At 39.8% G+C, this 22,018-nt stretch overlaps 1 protein-coding gene and 1 long non-coding RNA gene across 10 annotated transcripts in view; one reads left to right on the forward strand and one right to left on the reverse strand.

Moving 5' to 3' along the window:
• LOC138849567 (uncharacterized) overlaps positions 1 to 13,563 on the forward strand; it is a 49,760-nt gene extending 36,197 nt beyond the window's left edge. Inside the window, exon 3 of the long non-coding RNA XR_011388454.1 lies at positions 12,612 to 13,563. This is a non-coding gene — a long non-coding RNA (uncharacterized lncRNA). The remainder of the gene's footprint in view (positions 1 to 12,611) is intronic.
• The window catches only part of ESR1 (estrogen receptor 1), a 466,687-nt gene that overhangs the window by 358,290 nt on the left and 86,379 nt on the right, over positions 1 to 22,018 (reverse strand). The window lies entirely within an intron of this gene.

Raw genomic sequence — 22,018 nt, forward strand, 5'->3', positions numbered from 1 at the left:
GCCCAGTACAGTTGAAACCACTACTGGCACCCCACTTCTCGTCTTCCCAGCTCTCCCTTCCTGCTTCAGTTTGATAAATCACCTGTTACAAAAGCATAGTTTTCCATTGTACTTCCCTGTTAAACACCCACATTCCTTGATTTACCATAAAGACTCGCCTGTCACATTTGTTACTAACAAAACCAAAATGAGGCCTTTAGGCAGAAGGTGGGAAGGTTGAGCTGTTCATTTCATTAGAAACATTTACCACTCTTTTCAAAGCAGCCTCCTGAGAAAAGCAGGGGGAGTTTTGATTTAGCAAAAGAAAATAATAGTCAAGCAGCATATCATCAAATTAATTATTTAAACATATTCTCCTCTAAGTCATTTCATACTCCCTGTAGTTATTTACCAGTTGTTTTTAATTACAAAATAACAACTTGCTCATTTTAAAAATTCAGACAATACAGAAGTTTAGAAAGAATAATGTAAAAAGTGAAAGTCTCACTTCACTTTTCCTAACTTCACTCCCCATGAGTAATCACTGTCCAAAATTAAGCAAACATCTCAACGTGTATTTTTAAACACTACATCTACAATTGCTTATTTAAAAAAAATAAGATTGAGAGCAAGCATCTGGCATAGCAGTTGAGAAGCTGTTTGGGAAGCTGGCATCCCACATTAGAGTGTCTGGGTTGGAGTCCTGACCCTACTCTAGATTCCAGATCCTATAAATGTGCACCCTAGGAGAAAGCAGTTGGTTCAAGTGGCTGGGTCCCTGCCAACTATGTTGGAGACCTGGATTGGGATCCCAGCTCCTAGTTTCAGCCTGGCCCAGTTCTCACTTTCACTTTCTTCTATCAAATAAATACATTTTTTAAAAAAATAGATAAATCTGACATTTGCACTGAAACTTTCTTTTTTCATTCCATGATATATTTTGGACTTTCTCCTTGTCATACCATATTCTTTTTGAAAAACTACAATTTTGTTTTTTGATAAATGGTGAAAAAGCAATGGAAGATATAACCATATAAACATGAACAGCTAGCCCGCCACAAAAAATTCCAGCTGTATTTCGAGCACAAGACTGAATTTTCAACAGGTTATCCTGGGAAAAGTGGAAACTTTAGAACAAAACTGACTGAAGAGTATTTCCTGTGCTGTGGACAAAGGTGGGGGATTTCATTACTTCCAAGTGCCCAATTTTTCTACTAAGAGAGGATAAACGCTTTCAATTACGTGAATTCCCATCAGGCAGACAACAATAGGCATGGGTACAATTCTATAGCTCTTGAGCAATAAAAAGTATATCACAGGATGGAGAATGGGACAAAGAGAAACAGCTCTGTCTTCATAATAAGGTGGAGAGTGAGAGTTGTTATCTACAAAATGCTGCTGAAGCACATTAGTGGAAAATTTTAAGCAAATTAGTTGTGCACTATTTCTCAGTGATTTGCAATACTTTCATAGAAAACTCAGGTACAAACTATGTCACCGGTGCCTATCTGAGCTGTCTCCCTGGTTTAGGAGCTTGCTTTACATTTCTACTGTTCTTTTTGTTTTTTCTTCTTTTGCTCTTCTTTGTCTCATCTTCAAACTTTTTTCTCTCTAACCTGAACACTTTTATCTTTTCATTAATTTTTTTGTGCTCAGAAATAACTGAAATAATCAAACTGTTCAGGCCCAGGTGAAATTTGAGAAGCAAGATAGATTTCTAGAAAGAGTCTTCATCTATCTAAACTTCTTTTGCTTCTATCATGACAGAATCTTTGGGGGGAAAAAGAAGACTTGAACAGATTTATAACAAAAAAATTACATATATAACCAACTAATTATTCCCAAAGCACTTTTGCCTAGCATTCCCAATATTGGGTTAATTCTCTCTTTGCTTTGTACAAATAGACCCATTCACATTTCACATTCCCCTCTTGGAATCAAGAGATCAATTTAAGGATTCTTCATGGTTTAACTTTAAACTTGCTATTATGTTCATCAATTACATTTAATCTACATTTATATTAAATTAAATACTAGTTACAGTGACATATCAATTATATTTAATAACTAAAGTATCATAAAATGGTTGCAATCATGTCTAGCATTGTTAGCAATGACTATATTTTTAATTCTGTGTGATAAATATTTCAAGAGCATCTTACCAGAATTTAATAAACATTTATAATGCAGTCTCTTCCAAACAAAACAGGGTTTTTCAATTTTAATTTCATTAACATTCTGAGTTCACCTCTTAGGAAAACATGGCAAGTATTGCATAATATTTTGTTATTTATAAATGAAAAATTAAGAGCGCCTAATGCTGAAGTGAATTGTCCCAGATCTATCAGAATGTCAACACATAATTTAGATTTGTATCTGGGTTGGTTGTTAAGGCAAAAATTCCTCTTTACTCAACTATGATGAATTGCTGCTGTCTTCCCACCACTTTTTTTCCATTCAGCCCAATATAGCCTGAATTCTTCATTTCTCTTTAGAACTTTGATCTACAACTCTTTTGTAAGCCACCGTGCCATCACATCTTACTATAATCTTCCTTTTCAGATGTTCAAAGAAGTCTTAAAAATTTCATTTTCTCTGAAGCTTATTGATTCATGAGAATGCAGACATAAAATCCAACTCCCAATCGGACATCTTCACATGAACAATTGACATAGGCCTAATATTTTTCTTTGGTATTATTTATGATTATTGAACTTGTTTTACTTATATGAGGTCTACTACTCCAAATAGAGTAGGAGGGATGGATACCTGGATTTTGTTTGTCATCTTCACAAATATATCAGTGTCCTTTGGTCTTTGAATAGTTTTCCCTGCCAGTGTTAGCCACTGATTTCTAAGGCAAATGATAAACTTGTTCCAACAAATTTAATCCCCAACAATATTCATTAAAATGAGTTCTTGGGGCCAGCACTGTGGAGTAACGGTTAAAGCCGCCACCTGCAATGCTGGCATCCCACATGGGTGGTGGTTCACGTCCCGGCTGCTTCACTTCTGATCCAGCTCTCTGCTACGGCCTGGGAAAGCAGTAGAAGATGGCCCAAGTCCTTGGGCCCCTGCATCCACACAGGAGACCCAGAAGAAGCTCCCGGCTTCGGATCAGCACAACACTGGCTGTTGTGGCCATGTGGAGAGTGAGTAAGCCAGCCAGCCAGCCAGCCAGCCCTCCCTCCCTCCTTCCCTCCCTCCCTCCCTCCCTCTCCCTTTCCCTCTCTAACTCTGCCTTTCAAATAAACAAATAAATCTTTTTAAAAAATGAGTTCTTCTCCTAAAATGCGTCTATCATGTTATTGATTACCTAAATATGAAAAAATTATAATTAAAAATTACATAAGAATTTTCACTCTGCTTTAATTTCTCCCATCCATAATCTCACTGGCATGGGCAAAAGAATACATATAATCAAAGTCAAGATCAAGGGTACTGATAAAATAAGTTCAGTACTAAGTCAAAATGTCTAAATTATATGGAGAAACTATAATTGGGGCAGGTATTATTTGTGCAGAAGTTTAAGCCACCACTTGGGAAACCTGCCTGCCATATCAGGGTACCTGGGATAAAGTCCCATCTCCACTTCCAATCCAGTTTCCTGCTAATGTAATCCAGGGAGGCAGCAGGGGATGGCTCAAGTAATTGAGTCCATAGCCACCTACATGGGATTCTCAGATGCAGTTCCTGACTTTGCTCTGACCCAGCTCCAACTGTCCAAAGTACGGCTTATGGATTACAATGGCTTCCCCCCCATATCGTCTCTCCCACCCGCATCCCTCCCCTTTCCCACTCCCTCTCCCCTTCCATTCACATGAGGATTCATTTTGGATTCTCTTTATATACAGAAGATCAGTTTAGCATACATTAAGTAAAGATTTCAACAGTTTGCTCCCACACAGAAACATAAAGTGAAAAATAATAGATGATTTTTTAAATGATGATGAAATCAAATCAGACCTATTGTCATGTTTAATCCCAGTGAGAGTCAAGTTGGGAATTAATAATTTCTTCTTTTTTTTTTTTTTTACAGAAGATCAGTTTAGTATACATTAAGTAAAGATTTCAACAGTTTGCACCCCCATAGAAACACAAAGTGAAATATACTGTTTGAGTACTCGTTATAGCATTAAGTCTCAATGTACAGCACATTAAGGACAGAAATCCTACATGAGGAGTAAGTACACAGTGACTCCTGTTGTTGACTTTACAAATTGACACTCCTGTTTATGGCATCAGTAATCTCCCTATGCACCAGTCTTGAGTTTCCAAGGCTATGGAAGCCTTTTGAGTTCACCGACTCATATCTTGTTTAGACAAGGTCATAGTCAAAGTGGAGGTTCTCTCCTCCCTTCAGAGAAAGGTACCTCCTTCTTTGAAGACCTGTTCTTTCCACTGGGATCTCACTCACAGAGATCTTTCATTTAGGTTTTTTTTTTTTTTTTTGCCAGAGTGTCTTGGCTTTCCATGCCTGAAATACTCTCATGGGCTTTTCAGCCAGATCGGAATGCCTTTAGGGCTGATTCTGAGGCCAGAGTGCTGTTTAGGACATCCACCATTCTATGAGTCTGCTGAGTATCTCACTTCCCATGTTGGAACACTCTCCCCTTTATTTATTCTATCAGTTAGTATTAGCAGGTACTAGACTTGTTTATGTGCTTCCTTTGACTCTCAGTCCTTTCATTATGATCAATTGTGAACTGAAATTGATCACTTGGACTGGTGAGATGGCATTGGTACATGCCACCTTGATGGGAATACAAATTGAGAAGGAAGAAGTCAAACTATCCCTCTTTGCAGATGATATGATTCTTTATTTAGGGGATCCAAAGAACTCTACTAAGAGATTATTGGAACTCATAGAAGAGTTTGGCAAAGTAGCAGGATATAAAATCAATGCACAAAAATCAACAGCCTTTGTATACACAGGCAATGCCACGGCTGAGAAATAACTTCTAAGATCAATCCTGTTCACAATAGCCACAAAAACAATCAAATACCTTGGAATAAACTTAACCAAGAATGTTAAAGATCTCTATGATGAGAATTACAAAATCTTAAAGAAAGAAATAGAAGAGGATACCAAAAAAAAATGGAATAATCTTCCATGCTCATGGATTGGAAGAAACAATATCATCAAAATGTCCATTCTCCCAAAAACAATTTATAGATTCGATGCGATACCAATCAAAATACCAAAGACATTCTTCTCTGATCTGGAAAAAAAGATGCTGAAATTCACATGGAGACACAAGAGATCTCAAAGCTAAAGCAATCTTGTACAACAAAAACAAAGCTGGAGGCATCACAATACTAGATTTCAGGACATACTACAGGGCAGTTGTAATCAAAACAGCATGGTACTGGTACAGAAACAGATGGACAGACCAATGGAACAGAATAGAAACACCAGAAATCAATCCAAACATCTACAGCCAAGTTATATTTGATTAAGGATCTAAAACCAATTCCTGGAGCAAGGACAGTCTATTCAACAAACAGTGCTGGGAAAACTGGATTTCAACATGCAGAAGTATGAAGCAAGACCCCTACTTTACACCTTACACAAAATCTATTCCACCTGGATTAAAGACCTAAATCTACGACCCGACACCATCAAATTATTAGAGAACATCGGAGAAGCCCTGTAAGATATAGGCACCAGCAAAGACTTCTTGGAAAAGACCCCGGAGGCACAGGCAGTCAAAGCCAAAATTAACAATTGGGATTACATCAAATTCAGAAGTTTCTGTACTGGAAAAGAAACAGTCAGGAAAATGAAGAGACAACGAACAGAATAGAAAAAAATATTTGCAAACAGATAAAGGGTTAATAACCAGAATCTACAAAAAGATCAAGGAACTCCACAACAACAAAACAAACAACCCACTTAAGAGATGGGCCAAGGACCTCAATAGGCATTTCTCAAAAGAGGAAATCCAATTCTAGTTAAGGTGGGGAATCAACCCAAATGCCCATCAACAGTAGACTGGATAAAGAAATTATGGGACATGTACTCTATAGAATACTATACAGCAGTCAAAAACAATGAAATCCGGTTATTTGCAACAAAATGGAGGAATCTGGAAAACATCATGCTGAGTGAATTAGGCCAGTCCCAAAGAGACGAATATCATATCTTCTCCCTGATCGGTGACAATTAGCCAAGCACCAAAAAGGAAACCTGTTGAAGTGAAATGGACACTATGAGAAATGGTGACTTGATCAGCCCTTGTTCTGACTGTTGATGTACAATTTAATACTTTATCCCTTTTAGTATTTTTTTTGTTCTAGTTAATACTATTGGATGAACTTGTATTTAACACACAATTATTCTTAAGTGTTTAAATTTAACTGAAAATTGATCCCTGTTAAATATAAGAGTGGGAATAAGAGAGGGAGGATATGTACAATTTGGGACATGCTCAATCGGACTTGTCCCAAATGGTGGAGTTAGAAATGTGCCAGGAGATTACAATACAATCCCATCAAAGTTGCATGTACCAATGCCATCTCACTAGTCCAAGTGATCAATTTCAGTTCACAATTGATCACACTGATAGGTCTAAGAGTCAAAGGGATTACACAAACAAGACTAGTGTCTGTGAATACTAGCTGATAGAATAAAAAAGGGAGAGAATGATCCAACTTGGGAAGCGAGATACACAGCAGACTCATAGAATGGCAGATGTCCTAAACAGCACTCTGGCCTCAGAATCAGCCCTTAAGGCATGCGGATCCAGCTGAAATGCCCATGAGAGTATTTCAGGCATGGAAAGCCAAGACACTCTGGCAAAAAAAAAAAAAAAAAAAAAAAAATCTCTGCACGTGAGATCCCAGTAGAAAGAATGGGCCATCAAAGAAGGAGGTACCTTTCTCTGAAGGGAGGAGAAAACTTCCACTTTGACTATGACCTTGTCTAACTAAGATTGGAGTCAGCATACTCAAAAGGCTTCCATAGCCTTGGCAACTCATGACTAGAGCCTAGGGAGATTACTGATGCCATAAACAAGAGTGTCAAATTGTTAACAGGAGTCACTGTGTACTTACTCCTCATGTAGGATCTCTGTCCTTAATGTGTTGTCCAATGTGAATTAATGCTATAACTAGTACTAAAACAGTATTTTACACTTTATGTTCTGTGTGGGTGCAAACTGATAAAATCTTTACTTAATATATACTAAATTGATCTGTTGTATATAAAGAGAATTGAAAATGAATCTTGATGTGAATGGTATGGGACAGGAGATGGGAGGGGTGCAGGTGGGAGGGAATTTATGGGGGGGGGGCATTGTAATCCATAAACTGTACTTTGGAAATTTATATTTACTAAATAAAAAGTTTGAAAAATAAATAAATCTAAAAAAAGGAAATCCAAATGGCAAACAGACACATGACAAAATGTTCAGGATCACTAGCAATCAGGGAAATGCAAATCAAAACCACAATGAGGTTTCACCTCACCCTGGTTAGAATGGCCCTCATACAGAAATCTACCAACAACAGATGCTGGTGAGGATGTGGGGGAGAAAGGGACACTAACCCACTGTTGGTGGGAATGCAAACTGGTTAAGCAACTATGGAAGTCAGTCTGGAGATTCCTCAGAAACCTGAATATAACCCTACCATACAACCCAGCCATCCCACTCCTTGGAATTTACCCAAAGGAAATTAGATTGGCAAATAAAAGAGCTGTCTGCACATCAGTGTTTATTGCAGCTCAATTCACAATAGCTAAGACCTGGAATCAACCTAAATCCCCCTCAACAGTAGACTGGATAAAGACATTATGGGACATGTACTCTATAGAATACTATACAGCAGTAAAAAAAAAAAAAAAAAAAAAAAAAAAAAAAAAACCTGGTCATTTACAACAAAATGGAGGAATCTGGAAAACATCATGCTGAGTGAATTAAGCCAGTCCCAAAGGGACAAATATCATAGGTTCTCCCTGATCAGTGACAACTGAGCACCTAAAAGGAAACCTGTTGAAGTGAAATGGACACTATGAGAAACAGTGACTTGATTAGCCCTTGTCCTGACTGTCGAGGAACAATTTAATACTTTATCCCTTTTAGTATTTTTTTGTTCTACTTAATACCATTGGCTGAGTCACTGCTTTGTTAATAGCCACCCAGGAAAACAGATGGGAAGTAACTGCCCTAGAATTTGTGTGTCAAAAAAGCAAATTCTCGCTGTGCTGAGATTTATGATGTTATTAGTCCGACAGTTACGTTATCCTATCCTGACTACTACAGAGAATAAAGTTGCAAATGTGTAAATTATATGCAAAGAAAGATGGTTGAAGTCATGGGATTAGGCAAGATAATTAAGAAAGGTAAGTTAAATGTCCGTGTGGTCCAATGTGATTTGTCGATTCAGTGTAATCCCTATCAAAATACCAATGATATTTTTCACAGAACTAGAAAAAATAGTATGAACATTTGTGAAGAACCACAGAATAATCCTGACTAAACATTCTTGAGCAACAATAAGAGAGTAGAAGTCATTACATTATCTGACTTTAAAATGCATTACAAAGCTATATTATTGAAATAGCACATAAAACAGACACACAGACAAACAGAAAAGAATAGAGGCCTTAGAAGTAACCCCGCACATGGGGCCAGTGCTGTGGAGCAGTAGGTTAATCCTCCAGCCTGCAGTACTGGCATCCCATATGGGCACTGGTTCTAGTCTCGGCTGTTTCTCTTCCAAACCTCTTCCAATCTAGCTCTCTGCTATGGCCTGGGAAAGCAGTAGAAAATAGCCCAAGTCTTTGGGCCCCTGCACCCACATGGGAGACCCAGAAGAAGCTCCTGGCTCCTAACTTCGAATCAGCTCAGCTCTGGCTATTGTGATCATTTGGAGAGTGAACCAGCAGATGGAACACCTCTCTCTCTCTTGCTCTCGCTCTGGCTCTGGCTCTACCTCTCTCTGTACCTCTTTCAAATAAATAAAAAATAAATCTTAAAAAAAAAGTAAACCTACACATTTACAGCCACCTGATCTTTGATAAGGCACTATGAACACACACTAGGAAAGGGGCAGCCTTTTCAACACATGGTGCTAGGGCAAACTGGAGAATTAAACTAGCTCCCTCTCTCACACACAATGTACAAAAATTCAATCCAAGATGGATTAATGACCTAAATATAAGACCTTAAACTTGGAAACTCCTAGAAGAAAACAGGAAAGATGCTTCAGAACATTGGAATGAGCAAGGAGTACTTGGATCAGACCCCACAAGCGCAGGAAGCAAAAGCAAACCTACAAATGGAGTCATGTCAAATTAAGGAATGTCTTTCTACATAGCAAAGAAATCAATCAACAGTGAAGAGGCAACTTGCAGAATGGGAAAAATATTTGCAAGTTATACATCGCCTAAGGGGTTTGGGGTTAGTAACCAGAGTATATAAGTAAGGCAGACAACTCAGTAGCAAATAATAATAATAATAATCCAAATTTTAATTGGCAAATGGATTTAAAAAGTCATTTCTCAAAAGACATACAAATGAACTAACAGGTCCATAAAAAAGATACTCAACATCACCAATCATCAGGGAAACGCAAATCAAAACCACACTGAAATGCCTCCTCACTCCATTTAGATTAGCTATTACCAAAAATGAAAAAGATAGCAAGCGCTGGTGAGGATTCACAGAAAAGGGAATCCCAGCACATTGTTGGTTGGATGTAAGTCAGCACAGCCTTTGTGGGGAAACAGTGTGCAGGTCACTCAACACTGGAAAAATAGAGCTGCCATAGGACCCAGCTATCTCTCTACTGGGCACGTATCCAAGGGAAAGGAAATCAGCCCATTAAAGAGACATCTGCAGTTCTATGTTTATTGCAATAATATTCATAATAGTCAAGAAATGGAAACAATACAAGAGTCTACTTCCTGATGAATGAATACAGAATAAGTGGTACATATACACAATGGAATACTATTCAGCCACAAAAAGAGTGAAATCTTATCACTTGCATCAACATGGATGGAACTGGAGGCAATTATGTTAACTGAATTAAGCAAAGCACATAAAGATAAGTATATGTAATCTCACTCATATGTGGAGGTTTAAAAACAACTGATCCCATAGAAATTAGGAGTATAACGGTGGTTACCAGAGGCTGTGGCGTGTAGAGGAGAAGGAAGATGGGGAAAGTTTTATAAGTGGGTCCTCAGTCATATTTCTATAGGATTAAGAAGTTCTCCTCTATAGGAAGGTAGGGTGACTAGGAATCATGATAAGGTACTATATATTTCTCTTAAAAAAACTAGAAGAAAGGGTCCTGAATGTTTTCACCATAAAGAAATGTTAAAAGCTTGAGGGCATGTTTTTACTGATTGGATATGATACAGTATCTATATGGCTAGAACATCAGCAAGTACCACATAAATATGTGCATTGTTATGTCATTTAAAAATAACTTTAAAAAAGAACAATGAAAAACTAGAAGTATTGAATTTAGGGCATTTGTTACATTTTAGAAAGGAAGATAAAATGATGCTAAGGAAGCAGATGAAAGAGTGGTCTGAATATTCAGCCAATATTGTGGTGCGGTGGACTAAACCATTGCTTGAGATACCACACATCCCTGCTAGGAATGCCTAGGTCAGGACCTGACTACCCCACTTCCAATATGACTTCCTACTAATGCACCTGGGAGGCACAAGAGTAGGGATGAAACACTTGGGTCCTTGCCCAAGATAGAATACCTGGGCCCTGGCTTCAGTCAAGCCTACCTCTGGCTGTTGTGGACATTTGGGGAGTGTACCAGTGAAGAGAAGTCTCAGTGTCTGTCTCACTTTCTCTCCCTTTCAAATAAATAAATCTTTAACTACAACAACAACAACAACAACAAAAAAAAAATAACAGGCTGAATAGAAGAAAGAGAATCAGAACCATGTGGTGCAGGAGATTATATAAATCTAACACTATATTTTTCAATCTGAGATGTCTTCAATTTAAAATAAACCCTCATATGAAGTCTCTGCTAAAAAAATAATAAAATTAGATTTTCTCAATTGCATTTGTCATTTATGAATTGGTAAGTATTCTGTTTCCCTATGTGTAAGTTTTATCTATAAAGAATAGCTCTATAAAGGACACAATATAAGTAAACACAGACACAAAAAAACACTTAGTACAACTTACAAATGTGCCCGTCACCAAAGCTACCTATCTTTCTCCCCTACTCCATGCCCATTAGCAATCCATTTCATACTTGAATGTTTTGAAAAAAAATTAAAGTGTATATTAAGAAAACTCTAAATTTTTCTTGTCAAAAGCATATCACTTTAGATTTATTATACTAGCCACTATAGTAACTTTTTAACTATAAAACTAAAATATGCAATATTGATATTCTAGTTGGGAAACAGATTGGGAACAGAAAAGGGAGACTATGATTTTAAAATGCCAATCAAAACTACATAAGACATCAAACCACAATTTGCTGGGGTTAGTCCCAGAGTTCTCATGTGCTTAGACAAGGATGCACATGGGTCTTCAAACTCCAAGTATGAATCTTTCCACATTCTCCTCAGTTCCTTACTAATTAGCTCACTTTCTCTTATCATAAATGCACTGGGGAGGTCAGGGTGGGGGTGCTTCAGAATATAAAAACAGGACTCCTCTACAGCTCCATGGAACATGAGCTCTATTTTATTAAGTTCCTTTAACACTTGATGATGTACGCATCGTTTTTTTTGTTGTTTTTTTGTTTTGTTTTGTTTTGTTTTTTGACAGGTAGAGTTAGAGAGAGAGACAGAGAGAAAGGTCTTCCTTCCGTTGGTTCACCCCCCAAATGGCCGCTACGGCCAGCGTGCTGCGCCAATCCGAAGCCAGGAGCCAGGTGCTTCCTCCTGGTCTCCCATGCGGGTGCAGAGCCCAAGCACTTATGCCATTCTCCACTGCCTTCCCAGGCCACAGCTGAGAGCTGGACTGGAAGAGGAGCAACCGGGACAGAATCCGGCACCCCAACCGGGACTAGAACCCGGGGTGCCGGCACCGCAGGCAGAGGATTAGCCTACATATCTTTTATTAAGTTTATTTTTATTTATTTGAAATGCCAGAGAAAGAGAGAGATTTTCCATAATACTAGTTCACTGGTTCACTCTTCGAATGCTCACAACACCCAGGGTTGGTCCAGACTGAAGCCAGGAGCCAGGAACGCCGTCCTAGTCTCCCACATGGGGGCAGGGACCCAAGTACTTAAGCTAACATCTGCCACTTCTCAGGTCCATTAAGAAGATAGGTCAGAAGTGGAGGCAGGGTCAATCCCAAGCTCTCCAAAACAGGGACACAGAGGTCTCAAGCAGCAGCTTAACCACTGTGCCACAATCCCTGCCCCACGGATGAGACCCTGGTTATAATCTGTAAAATGTAATTAATGTTGCCACAGCATGTGAAACAAAACTGCCTCATCTACTTTGAAAGATTTCATTAAGTGCACTTAGAATAAATATCCCTGAGTGTGAACATGAATGACAAAAACGGTAATGATGGTTCTTTAATTGCATCCCTGTTCTCTCACCTTAGAGCTCCTCTCTTACCTCAAACTGAGGAAGGAGCAATTTTGCCGAGCAGACACTGACAGACTGTTTTCATGATCCACAGCCACCTGTGAAGAGTGGCAGTAGAGCTGGAAAAATTCTAACCTATGCCACCGAAGAATTTTCCGGAGAAGTGAAACTCTTTGTATGAAAAATGCCGGAATGTATGTGAAGAGTCCCAGCAATGTCTCCTCCTTATAGCTTCAGGAAGAAAGTGCTGCCATCTACAGGGAGTCTATGGAACTAATGCCTGCACAGAGGGAGAGAATTAAATTGGATTGTACATTTGTAAGCAGCTGAAGAGAAAATAAGGTCACAGGGAAGTAGTCAAATGAGCCCACTCTAAAATTCCTAAACCCAACATATTTTATATCTCTGCCATCCAATGCAGAAGTCAATAGCCACATGCGGCTATTAAGTGCTTGAAATGTGACCAATGTCTTAAATGTTTTTATTGAAGAACTAGTTGGTTTAGATTATTTTCTAGATAAGAGATAATAAAAGACACTTGAAATTTAATATTTAAAATCTGAATCCAAGCCATGATAAAAATGTCATCTTGAAATTTTGGGGGAGCAATTATTATTTCCTATAAACAAAAATATGGGTTGGCCTCTAATTTTCTTTATTAAATTTTAAAATTTATAAAAGGGGAACAAATTTCATGAATTGTATATATTCAGATTTAAGAGCATAATGATACTTTCCACCCTACCCTCCCTCTCTCCCTTGCCCCCTCCCTCCCTCCTCCTTCCTTTTTTTAAAATTTTTACAATGACATACTTTCAATTGACTTTATAATCCCAAGCTTTAACCATCCACTAAATAAAGAATTCAACAAGTAATAAGCAGAAAAACCACTGTTCCTCGCAACAAGGACTCGAAACAATGATTTCAAAATGTCTACAGTCAGAACATCATTATCCCTAAATCCATTGTTACTATATTCTGGTTTTGAAACTGTAAGCAGGATCTGGATTATTAGTATAATACAAAATTTTCTTTGTGAGATGAAAGCCACTTTTGTATTCTATAATTGTCCTGCACCTACAGTAAATATTTCCAAGGCTGGGTGTGTGCCTCTTCAGATAGGATTTGTTACATTCTTAGTTCCATCAAAGGCTGATTACAAAACCTATAATACCTATAGGGTCCAATTCTCTCTGAGGAAAGGTTTCATTAAGTCCAACTCACTAAAAAAGAAATTTATTTCACTGCAATCAATTTAATCAGGCTAAATATTAACACTAATAATTTGGCCACAGAAAACTTTCAAGTATGTTCATAACAACTTAGATATATAAATTATATTACATTTTTCAAAAGTAAATTTTCAGATATCTTCCTTTACAGATCAAGTATTCCTAATGAAAATTTACAGTCTGAATTTAGATTAGCTGTAAGTGAATAATGCTCACCAAATTTCAAATTCAACACAAAGCAAAAAGAAAGGAGTATGTCTCAGAGATTTTATATTGATTATATATTGAAATAATATTTTAGACCTAACCTGTCAAACAAAATACATTATTAGCATTAATTTCATGGTTTCTTTTACATTTCTTAATGTGACTCCTGGAAAAATGTAAATGACAGATGGCTGATATATTTCTGTTGCACAGCACTGTTTTGATTCAAGGGTCAAGAAAAGAGGAGGGCAAATGTGTTCAGTGCCTTCAGAATCACAGGAAATGCTATATTTACAAAGGTCCCACTTGACCCCACGATTATTTTAAAAATATGCAGCAGGCACCAATATTAACAATATAGCACAATTGTATGAGGAAATGATTCAATTTCATCTTCAACGATCATCGTTGTGACTGAAGTCTTCAAATGGTGTAGCATTTGGATCCTGATGAAGAGAACTACCTAACATTCCAGGGTTAAAGAGCTGATGACAGGAACGACACATTTTTAAGAAAAACTGTTTTCTATTCCATTTCTGCCATCCATCCCCAATACGTTCTCCCCTCCCATACATTCATATATTGTGAATACTCTCCACGCTCAGTAGCCATTCTCCTGGACACAGAGTGTGCACTCCCTGGGGTCCCATCCAGCAGCCTTCAACTATGGGAGCCGGCCACCACCGCCACCTCCTCCCCTCCTCCTCCTCGCACCCTCCTCCTCCTCTTCTTCCCCTCCTCCTCCTCCAAAGAGCAAACATATCTTTCATCAAAGATGTCTTCATCCAGTCTACAAAACATCCCTTCCCTTTCCTTCTTTGCCATGTTCCATCTTTAATAAATCCTTCTGTTAGACAAGAAAAACAAAACAGACCAGACAGGCACACGGTTCCGCTGGCAGATACCCACACAAAGATAGGGTGTTCAACCGCCCTGGTTTGTTTGCTCAGGACTGTCTTGGTTTTGGAAACGCAAGTCTCATCTTCCAACTGCCAGTCACCCAACTGGTCGCTCCTGGTGACAGCCGCAGTCTGTGTGCTGCAGATACCCTGCGATACCCTGCCTGCCTGTCCCTGCAGGTGTCAGCCGCCTTCTCGCCAGCCACCCGCATCGTTGTCCTTCCCTTTACCTCCCCCGACCCTGCCTGACTTCCAGGAATCTTCCAGGCAGAGTTCCCTCGCCAAGTCCTATTACTCTCCTCCACACTGAGACAAGTCGTTCTTCCCACGCTGTATTATAAACTTCTGCCTAGTCCCCAAGCCTCGAAGCAGCTGTGAGCTCCCCAAGTCAGGAGTCCAGCCGTTCATTCTTGTAATTTTCACCCACATGAACTGAGTTTGTGAGCGAATGAAAGTACACATGGCTTAGAGAGACACCCGAGCCGCATGTAATGTCCTCAGCCTTCCTTCACCTAATACAACCAGTCTTCTGACGTAACAGCAATGAACTCTTCTCAAGACAGGATGTCTCCACACTCCCAGCTGTGGAGAATCTTTGCCTGTCATCCCCTCCAACACAGAGTTAACTTCATCCATCAGTACCAACGCACTCCACCCCGGGAGTCAGGGTGGTGGGGGGAGGTAGACACAAACACACACAACAAACAAAAATAGCAAGAGCAGCAACAACTGCCCCCCTTTGGGAAAAAAAATCCAAAACTCTCACTCTCATTTTCTATACAAACTAGTGATGTTTGCCTTTGGGTGCTGGGATGGCCCAATATGCCTGTTTCCTTCCAACATGGGAATCTTTGCCACTGAGAAATGCAGCCAAGTGGGGAGAATGTAGAATGAGGAAAGCATCGAGCCAGCAGGGGATGGCCCATGGAGCAGCACCAAGGATCCTTGGCATGGCAGGTGCAAGGAGGACACAAGAGGACACATAGCCCTGCTTTCCCAGGAGCCAAAGGCCATCACTTGCAAGTCACCTGAGTGTGTTTGATAAAAGTTACACAACACACAAGGAAACAAATTGCCTTTAGAAATACAGAGAAAAATTTCAACATAAATACTTTAACAAAAGGGTTTATATATTTATGCATTTAAGCTTATCTATTTTAATATATTTAATGTATTTACATGTCTTTATATGTTAAAATATAGCCAAAGTGTTTTCATTTTAATTTTTTACTTTTTTCACTGAATTTGAAAGGTAGAAAAACAGAGATCTTCCATGTATGATTCACTCCACAAGGATCTGCAACAGCCAGGCCTTGGCCAGGCCAAAGCGAAAAGCCCAAAACTCCACTTTGACCTCCCTTGAGCATGGCAGGGACTTGAGCCATCACCTACTGCTTTCCAGGGTGACATTAGCAGTAAGTTAGAACTGGAACCAGAGCCAGGAGTCAAAACGAAGCAGGCCAATGTGGAATGCAGTGTCACAGACAGCAATTCAACTACATTTGCACCTCTATTTAATATATTTAAAATGAAATTTTCATATCTTTATATATGAAAACACAGCTAAAGTAGTAACATCTTAAAGAGAATATTAATGGACATTTTGAGAGCTGAGTAAAATAATGACTACAAAACTTTACAAAGTAGGTTCACTAATTATCCCCATTTTACAGAGCAACCTGTGGCACAGAGAAGTGGAACACTTCATCAAAGGTCATGTAATTTGTAACTGCAAGACTAAAGGAGATACCATAAGGGCTATAGCAACTCCCTGGGCTGCAGAGAAACATATTCGCACCTCTCTCCGATAATCAAACAGCATATCAGAAAAGCTAATTTATAAAAGCAATCTGCAAAGTCCAAGGCAATATTGCAGCACACACCAGGCTGTTTTGCTGCAGGCTGTACAACATGTCCCCAGTGGAGGCTCTAAAATTACACAATCACCTTAGTAAAGAAATGCATATTTCTCATAGGATAAGCCCATGCATTGAAGAATAGTTAATGGGAATATAATAACAAATTCACTTTCTCCTCCACTTAAAAAATTATTGTCCTTTTTAACCTGAAAGAGACCTTGAAAGTGTTATCAACTTCCACTGCTCTTTGCAAACTCCTGGAGAACTTTAAAAGCCCCTGTGGCCCTGTTAAACCTACTGAGGCTATTATTTCCTTAGCCAGAGATAGCTTGAGCACTGGGATTTTGGAACTCCCCAGAGGGTTCTATTGTGCAACCAAGATAAAGAATCAGTGCACTATTTAAACTCTGGGTTTTCAAATCCTAGTCTTTAGGTCAGCAACATCAGCTTCACCTAGGAACTTGTTAGAAATGCATGTTATAAGGCAAGCATTGGCCAGCAATTAAGACACCAGTTAAGAGGCCCACATCCTGGCAGTGGACTAAGTCACAGCACCATCATCCTATATGAGCACTGGTTCGAGTCCTGGCTGTTCCTCTTCCAATCCAGCTCTCTACTATGGTCTTGGAAAGCAGTAGAAAATGGACCAAGTGCTTGGTCCCCGCACCCCTGGAATAAGCTCCTGGCTTCAAATCAGCACAGCTCCAGCTGTTGAGGCCATTTGAGGAGTGAACCAACAGATGGAACCAGCAGACATCTGTAACTCTGCCTCTCAAATAAATAAATAAAATCTTTAATAAAAAAAAAAAAACACATATCCCATATCAGAATGCCTGGGTTCAAGATCCAGCTCCAGCTCCTGATTCCAGCCTCATGCCAATGCAGACCCTGGGAGGTAGCAGGTGATAGCTGACGGTTAGGTCCCTGCCACCCATTTGGGAGACCCAGATAGCTTTCCCAGATCCTGATTTCAGCCTGGCCTACCCCTACTGTTGCAGGCATCTGGGTGAACCACCAACTGGGAATGTTCCCTCTAAGAAAAAATTTTTTTACAAATGCAGTTTATTGGATCTCATCCCAGATCGACTGAGTCAGAGATTCTGAGCACGAAGCCTGGCAATAAAAATGGGGGGGGGGGGGGGTTGTCCTTTTTAATTTCATTTGATTTTTATTTTGTTTCTTTATGTTATCGTACACTTTCATGGGGGTACAATATGAACCCTCAATACATGTGTACAACACATAATATTCAAAACAGGGTAGTTAGTACTTTCATTTTCCCTAAACTTTTTTTGTTAATTCTTTTATTTTTTTTTTTATTTAATGAGCATAAATTTCCAAAGTACAGCTTATGGACCACAATAGCCTCCTCTCCCCCGTATCTTCCCTCCCATCCACAACGCTCCCCTCTCCCACTCCTTTACCTACACATAATAATTGTCCATATTTCTTGGGAGCAATATGTGTTTTAACACACCCTCCAAGTGATTCTGACCACAGTTGAGTTTGAGATCTGATGATCAAGTCCAACTCCATGATTTAGAGATAATTGAAATCCAGAGAATTGAAGTAATTTGTTTAAGGCCACATGACTCATCAGTGGTGGAGCTGCAACTAAAATGACAATAATAGTTAACATTTATGGAGAGCTTACTGCTCTAGGAGTTCTGTTTTCCACTGACTAATTCATGTAATCATTACAACTATTCTAAAGAGATGAGTTCTCTTATCATCCTGCTTTGCAGTTGAGGACACTGGGCCACAGAAACTGCTCGGGATCCCAGAGCTGAGGAGCAGAGAAGCAGGGCTTTGAACACCTCTCCAGTCGGCAATGCATAGCCCTGAACCCATGAATGCTATTCTAAGACAAGTGATTGACATAGAATGAATCTCTCCTGCAAAGGTCTAGGAATATGAGTTACGCACAGAGTGAAGTTAGGAGAATGTATACTCAAGTGTTCATTTCCATCATGATTGTTCCTATGATTGCAAAGTACTCCAAGAGGGGCAGGCATTTGGCTAATGGGTAGGTCACTGGTTGGGACACTCATTTTCCATGTCTGAATGCCTGGGTTTGAGTCTCAGCTCTTCTCTCAATTCCAGATTCCAGGAATTCATACCTTTGGAGGAAGCAGGTGATGGCTTAAATAGTAGGGTTCCTGTCACCAACATGGGAAACTTGGATTGAGCTCCAAGCTCCCAGCATCAATGCCATTATGGGCATTTAGGAGAATGAACCAGCAGGTGGGAGCTCTCTCTTCTTTTTGTCTCTCAGTAAATAAATAAAAATTGAATCCCTTCATGAGAATGTTACTATTTTAGTTACATATTTAATACATGCCCAAGAAAAATATCTGAAAATAAGCAAAAAGAATACATATTAAAATGATCAAATGCATGATAACCAGGAAGTTATTATCTTTTTTATTTTTAACATATATTTCTACATGTTAAATAATTAGCAGTGGGAAAATGATATTGTGCCATATATTAAGAAATATGTGAATACCTTTTGCCCAACTACTATTCCTCAGGAGTAGAATGAATGACATGACAGTGAAGAATGATATACTCTTTTTTTTTTTTTTTTGGAAAGGCAGAGTGGACAGTGAGAGAGAGAGACAGAGAGAAAGGTCTTCCTTTTGCCATTGGTTCACCCTCCAATGGCCACTGCGGCCGGCGTACCACGCTGATCCGATGGCAGGAGCCAGGTGCTTCTCCTGGTCTCCCATGGGGTGCAGGGCCCAAGCACTTGGGCCATCCTCCACTGCACTCCTGGGCCACAGCAGAGAGCTGGCCTGGAAGAGGGGCAACCAGGACAGAATTCGGTGCCCCGACTGGGACTAGAACCCGGTGTGCCAGCGCCGCAAGGCGGAGGATTAGCCTAGTGAGCCGTGGCGCCGGCCAGAATGATATACTCTTGAAAGCAATACCCCTTAGCCATAATCCATGAAATGTAGACTGAAATATATTGATACACAAAATATGTTTATATAAATATTCTCCCATACTCCATGACAAGTCTCAAGCATAAAGTTTGGTACCATTGAAGAAGGGCAATGAAAGTTTGATCATCCATGGATCATTGAGCATCTTATCGTGACAAAGTCTACCGATTTCTCTAGCACTTATGAAGAGCCTATCGTTTCACATCTAGCTTCCAAGCATTTCTCCCAACTGTATGTGGGTCAAGATGTGCAGTGAGTTTACTGCCATGGAGTTGGCGGGGAGGGGGTTGGAGGGGGTAGAACATTCTGGGAGGAAGAAAATAGCCTAGGAGGACATGGGGGGCAGCTTCTCACAAGAGAGCCCAGGGAGCAGGGTGAGGATGCAGGAAGAAGTCCATCTGAGAATCCCACATTTACTGTTCACAGATCCAAGAAGGGCAAAACAAAAAGAGGCTGAACCAAAATGCTGTTCATATGACAGCAAATAAAACCCGACAGAGGTTAGGACTGCCCTCAAGAGGGAAATAAAAGGAAGCAAGACAGGAGAGAATGTGAATGATGTTGAAGTCCAAATGGGACAATGGACTTTTTTTACTTTTTTTTTTTTTTGACAGGCAGAGTGGACAGTGAGAGAGAGAGACAGAGAGAAAGGTCTTCCTTTTTGCCGTTGGTTCACCCTCCAATGGCCGCCACGGCCAGCGCGCTACAGCCAGCACACTGTGGCCAGTGCACCGCGCTGATCCGAAGGCAGGAGCCAGGTGCTTCTCCTGATCTCCCATGGGGTGCAGGGCCCAAGTACTTGGGCCATCCTCCACTGCACTCCCTGGTCACAGCAGAGAGCTGGCCTGGAAGAAGGGCAACCGGGACAGAATCCAGTGCTCCGACCGGGACTAGAACCTGGTGTGCCAGCGCCGCAAGACGAAGGATTAGCCTAGTGAGCCATGGCGCCGGCCGGGACAATGGACTTTTAAGAAGAGGAATGTTAATATTCTATCTCTAGGTACCTGTTTGTTGTGATGCAAACCCTTTCTTCTGTAGTGACACCTTGTTGGGTGGGCATTTGTCGAAATCTAGAAAGGAATAAGTTCTACCTCTGAATCCAGTGTGGAACAAGGTCAGGACCCACAGGAGGGTGAAAAGATCTGTCAATGATTAATTTAGGAATGGGGATCTTAGAGTGAAAGATAGCCTGTAGAAATGTTTCCTGGGAATACATATCTATTAACAGACTAAGAGAATTGGTCTTTACAAACTGAGGCTTGAGCCAAGCCTACATAGGTTTTACACTGCATCATGCTTCCTGAGAAGAGCTCACACATACACACATGCTTCAGTTAAAGTGTTTAGTAAATGTGCATAGATTCATCTGCTATATAGATTGGGACACATTTGACTAAGCTTTTACTGATTTTGCAACACAGTGAAGTCTACCAGCCCTTCCAGTGCTGATGAAAAGAAAACGAGACCCAGATTCTAGAATCAGAGAAAGAAAGCCGCATCTCCCTGAGAATGGTTCCTGGGGAAGGTCTGTTCCTACCTGAGATACCCCCTAACATATATCTGCAAAAACACCTCTGAAACATATTCACAGAGTTTACCCTTTTTTTTTTACCGAAAATGAAACTAAGACCCAAGATTTGTGTTGTCCAGATAGCCATCCAGTGGTATTCTGCAGCATAAACTTGTATAGGACATCAAAGCAATGAAGGCTCAGGAAATAGTAACATAGCTCACATTATATGAACATTTTAACTACAGCACAAAGAATCTAACTTATGAATACAATCTTCAATATTTTATCAGGGCCAGGTCACCTTATGCACTAGAAATCACAGGAATACTCTGATTTTGTTTGGTTTTCTAGACCATCAAGTAGATTTTGATGAGTTTTTTATTGTTGTTTCTATTCCAAAGTTGGTAGTAATTTTTATTTTAACTCACTGTGGTGGAAAGAACATGGGAAAGATTAGGAAAGGCTGTTTTCTTTAAATGTTTGATGCATAAGAATTGCACATATTTCTGGGACATCCTGTGAAGCTTGGATATCAAACATACATTGTGCCCTATTCAATGCAGGGGAAAAATAACTACAAAGAGGCAGCTTTAAATGCCCACCTCTTCCAGCAGATCAGTGTGAATGACAGCCCTTCTTCAACCATGGCTTCCTCTTCTGAAAAAGAAGGGTGTGGGCAAGGTGTTCTCTAAAGTACCCTGGAGCATCAACATACGACAGCTTCCTGATGCTAAATGCACCATTATCATTGCATCTCTTGAAGAATTATGGAGCAGCTTATGAAGAACAAATGAGTTGAACACTATTAAGTAAATTCATAAAAAGAAATAGAGGAGATAATAT

Source organism: Oryctolagus cuniculus, chromosome 5 (genome assembly GCF_964237555.1).
Source record: "Oryctolagus cuniculus chromosome 5, mOryCun1.1, whole genome shotgun sequence".
Taxonomy (NCBI): Eukaryota; Metazoa; Chordata; class Mammalia; order Lagomorpha; family Leporidae; genus Oryctolagus; species Oryctolagus cuniculus.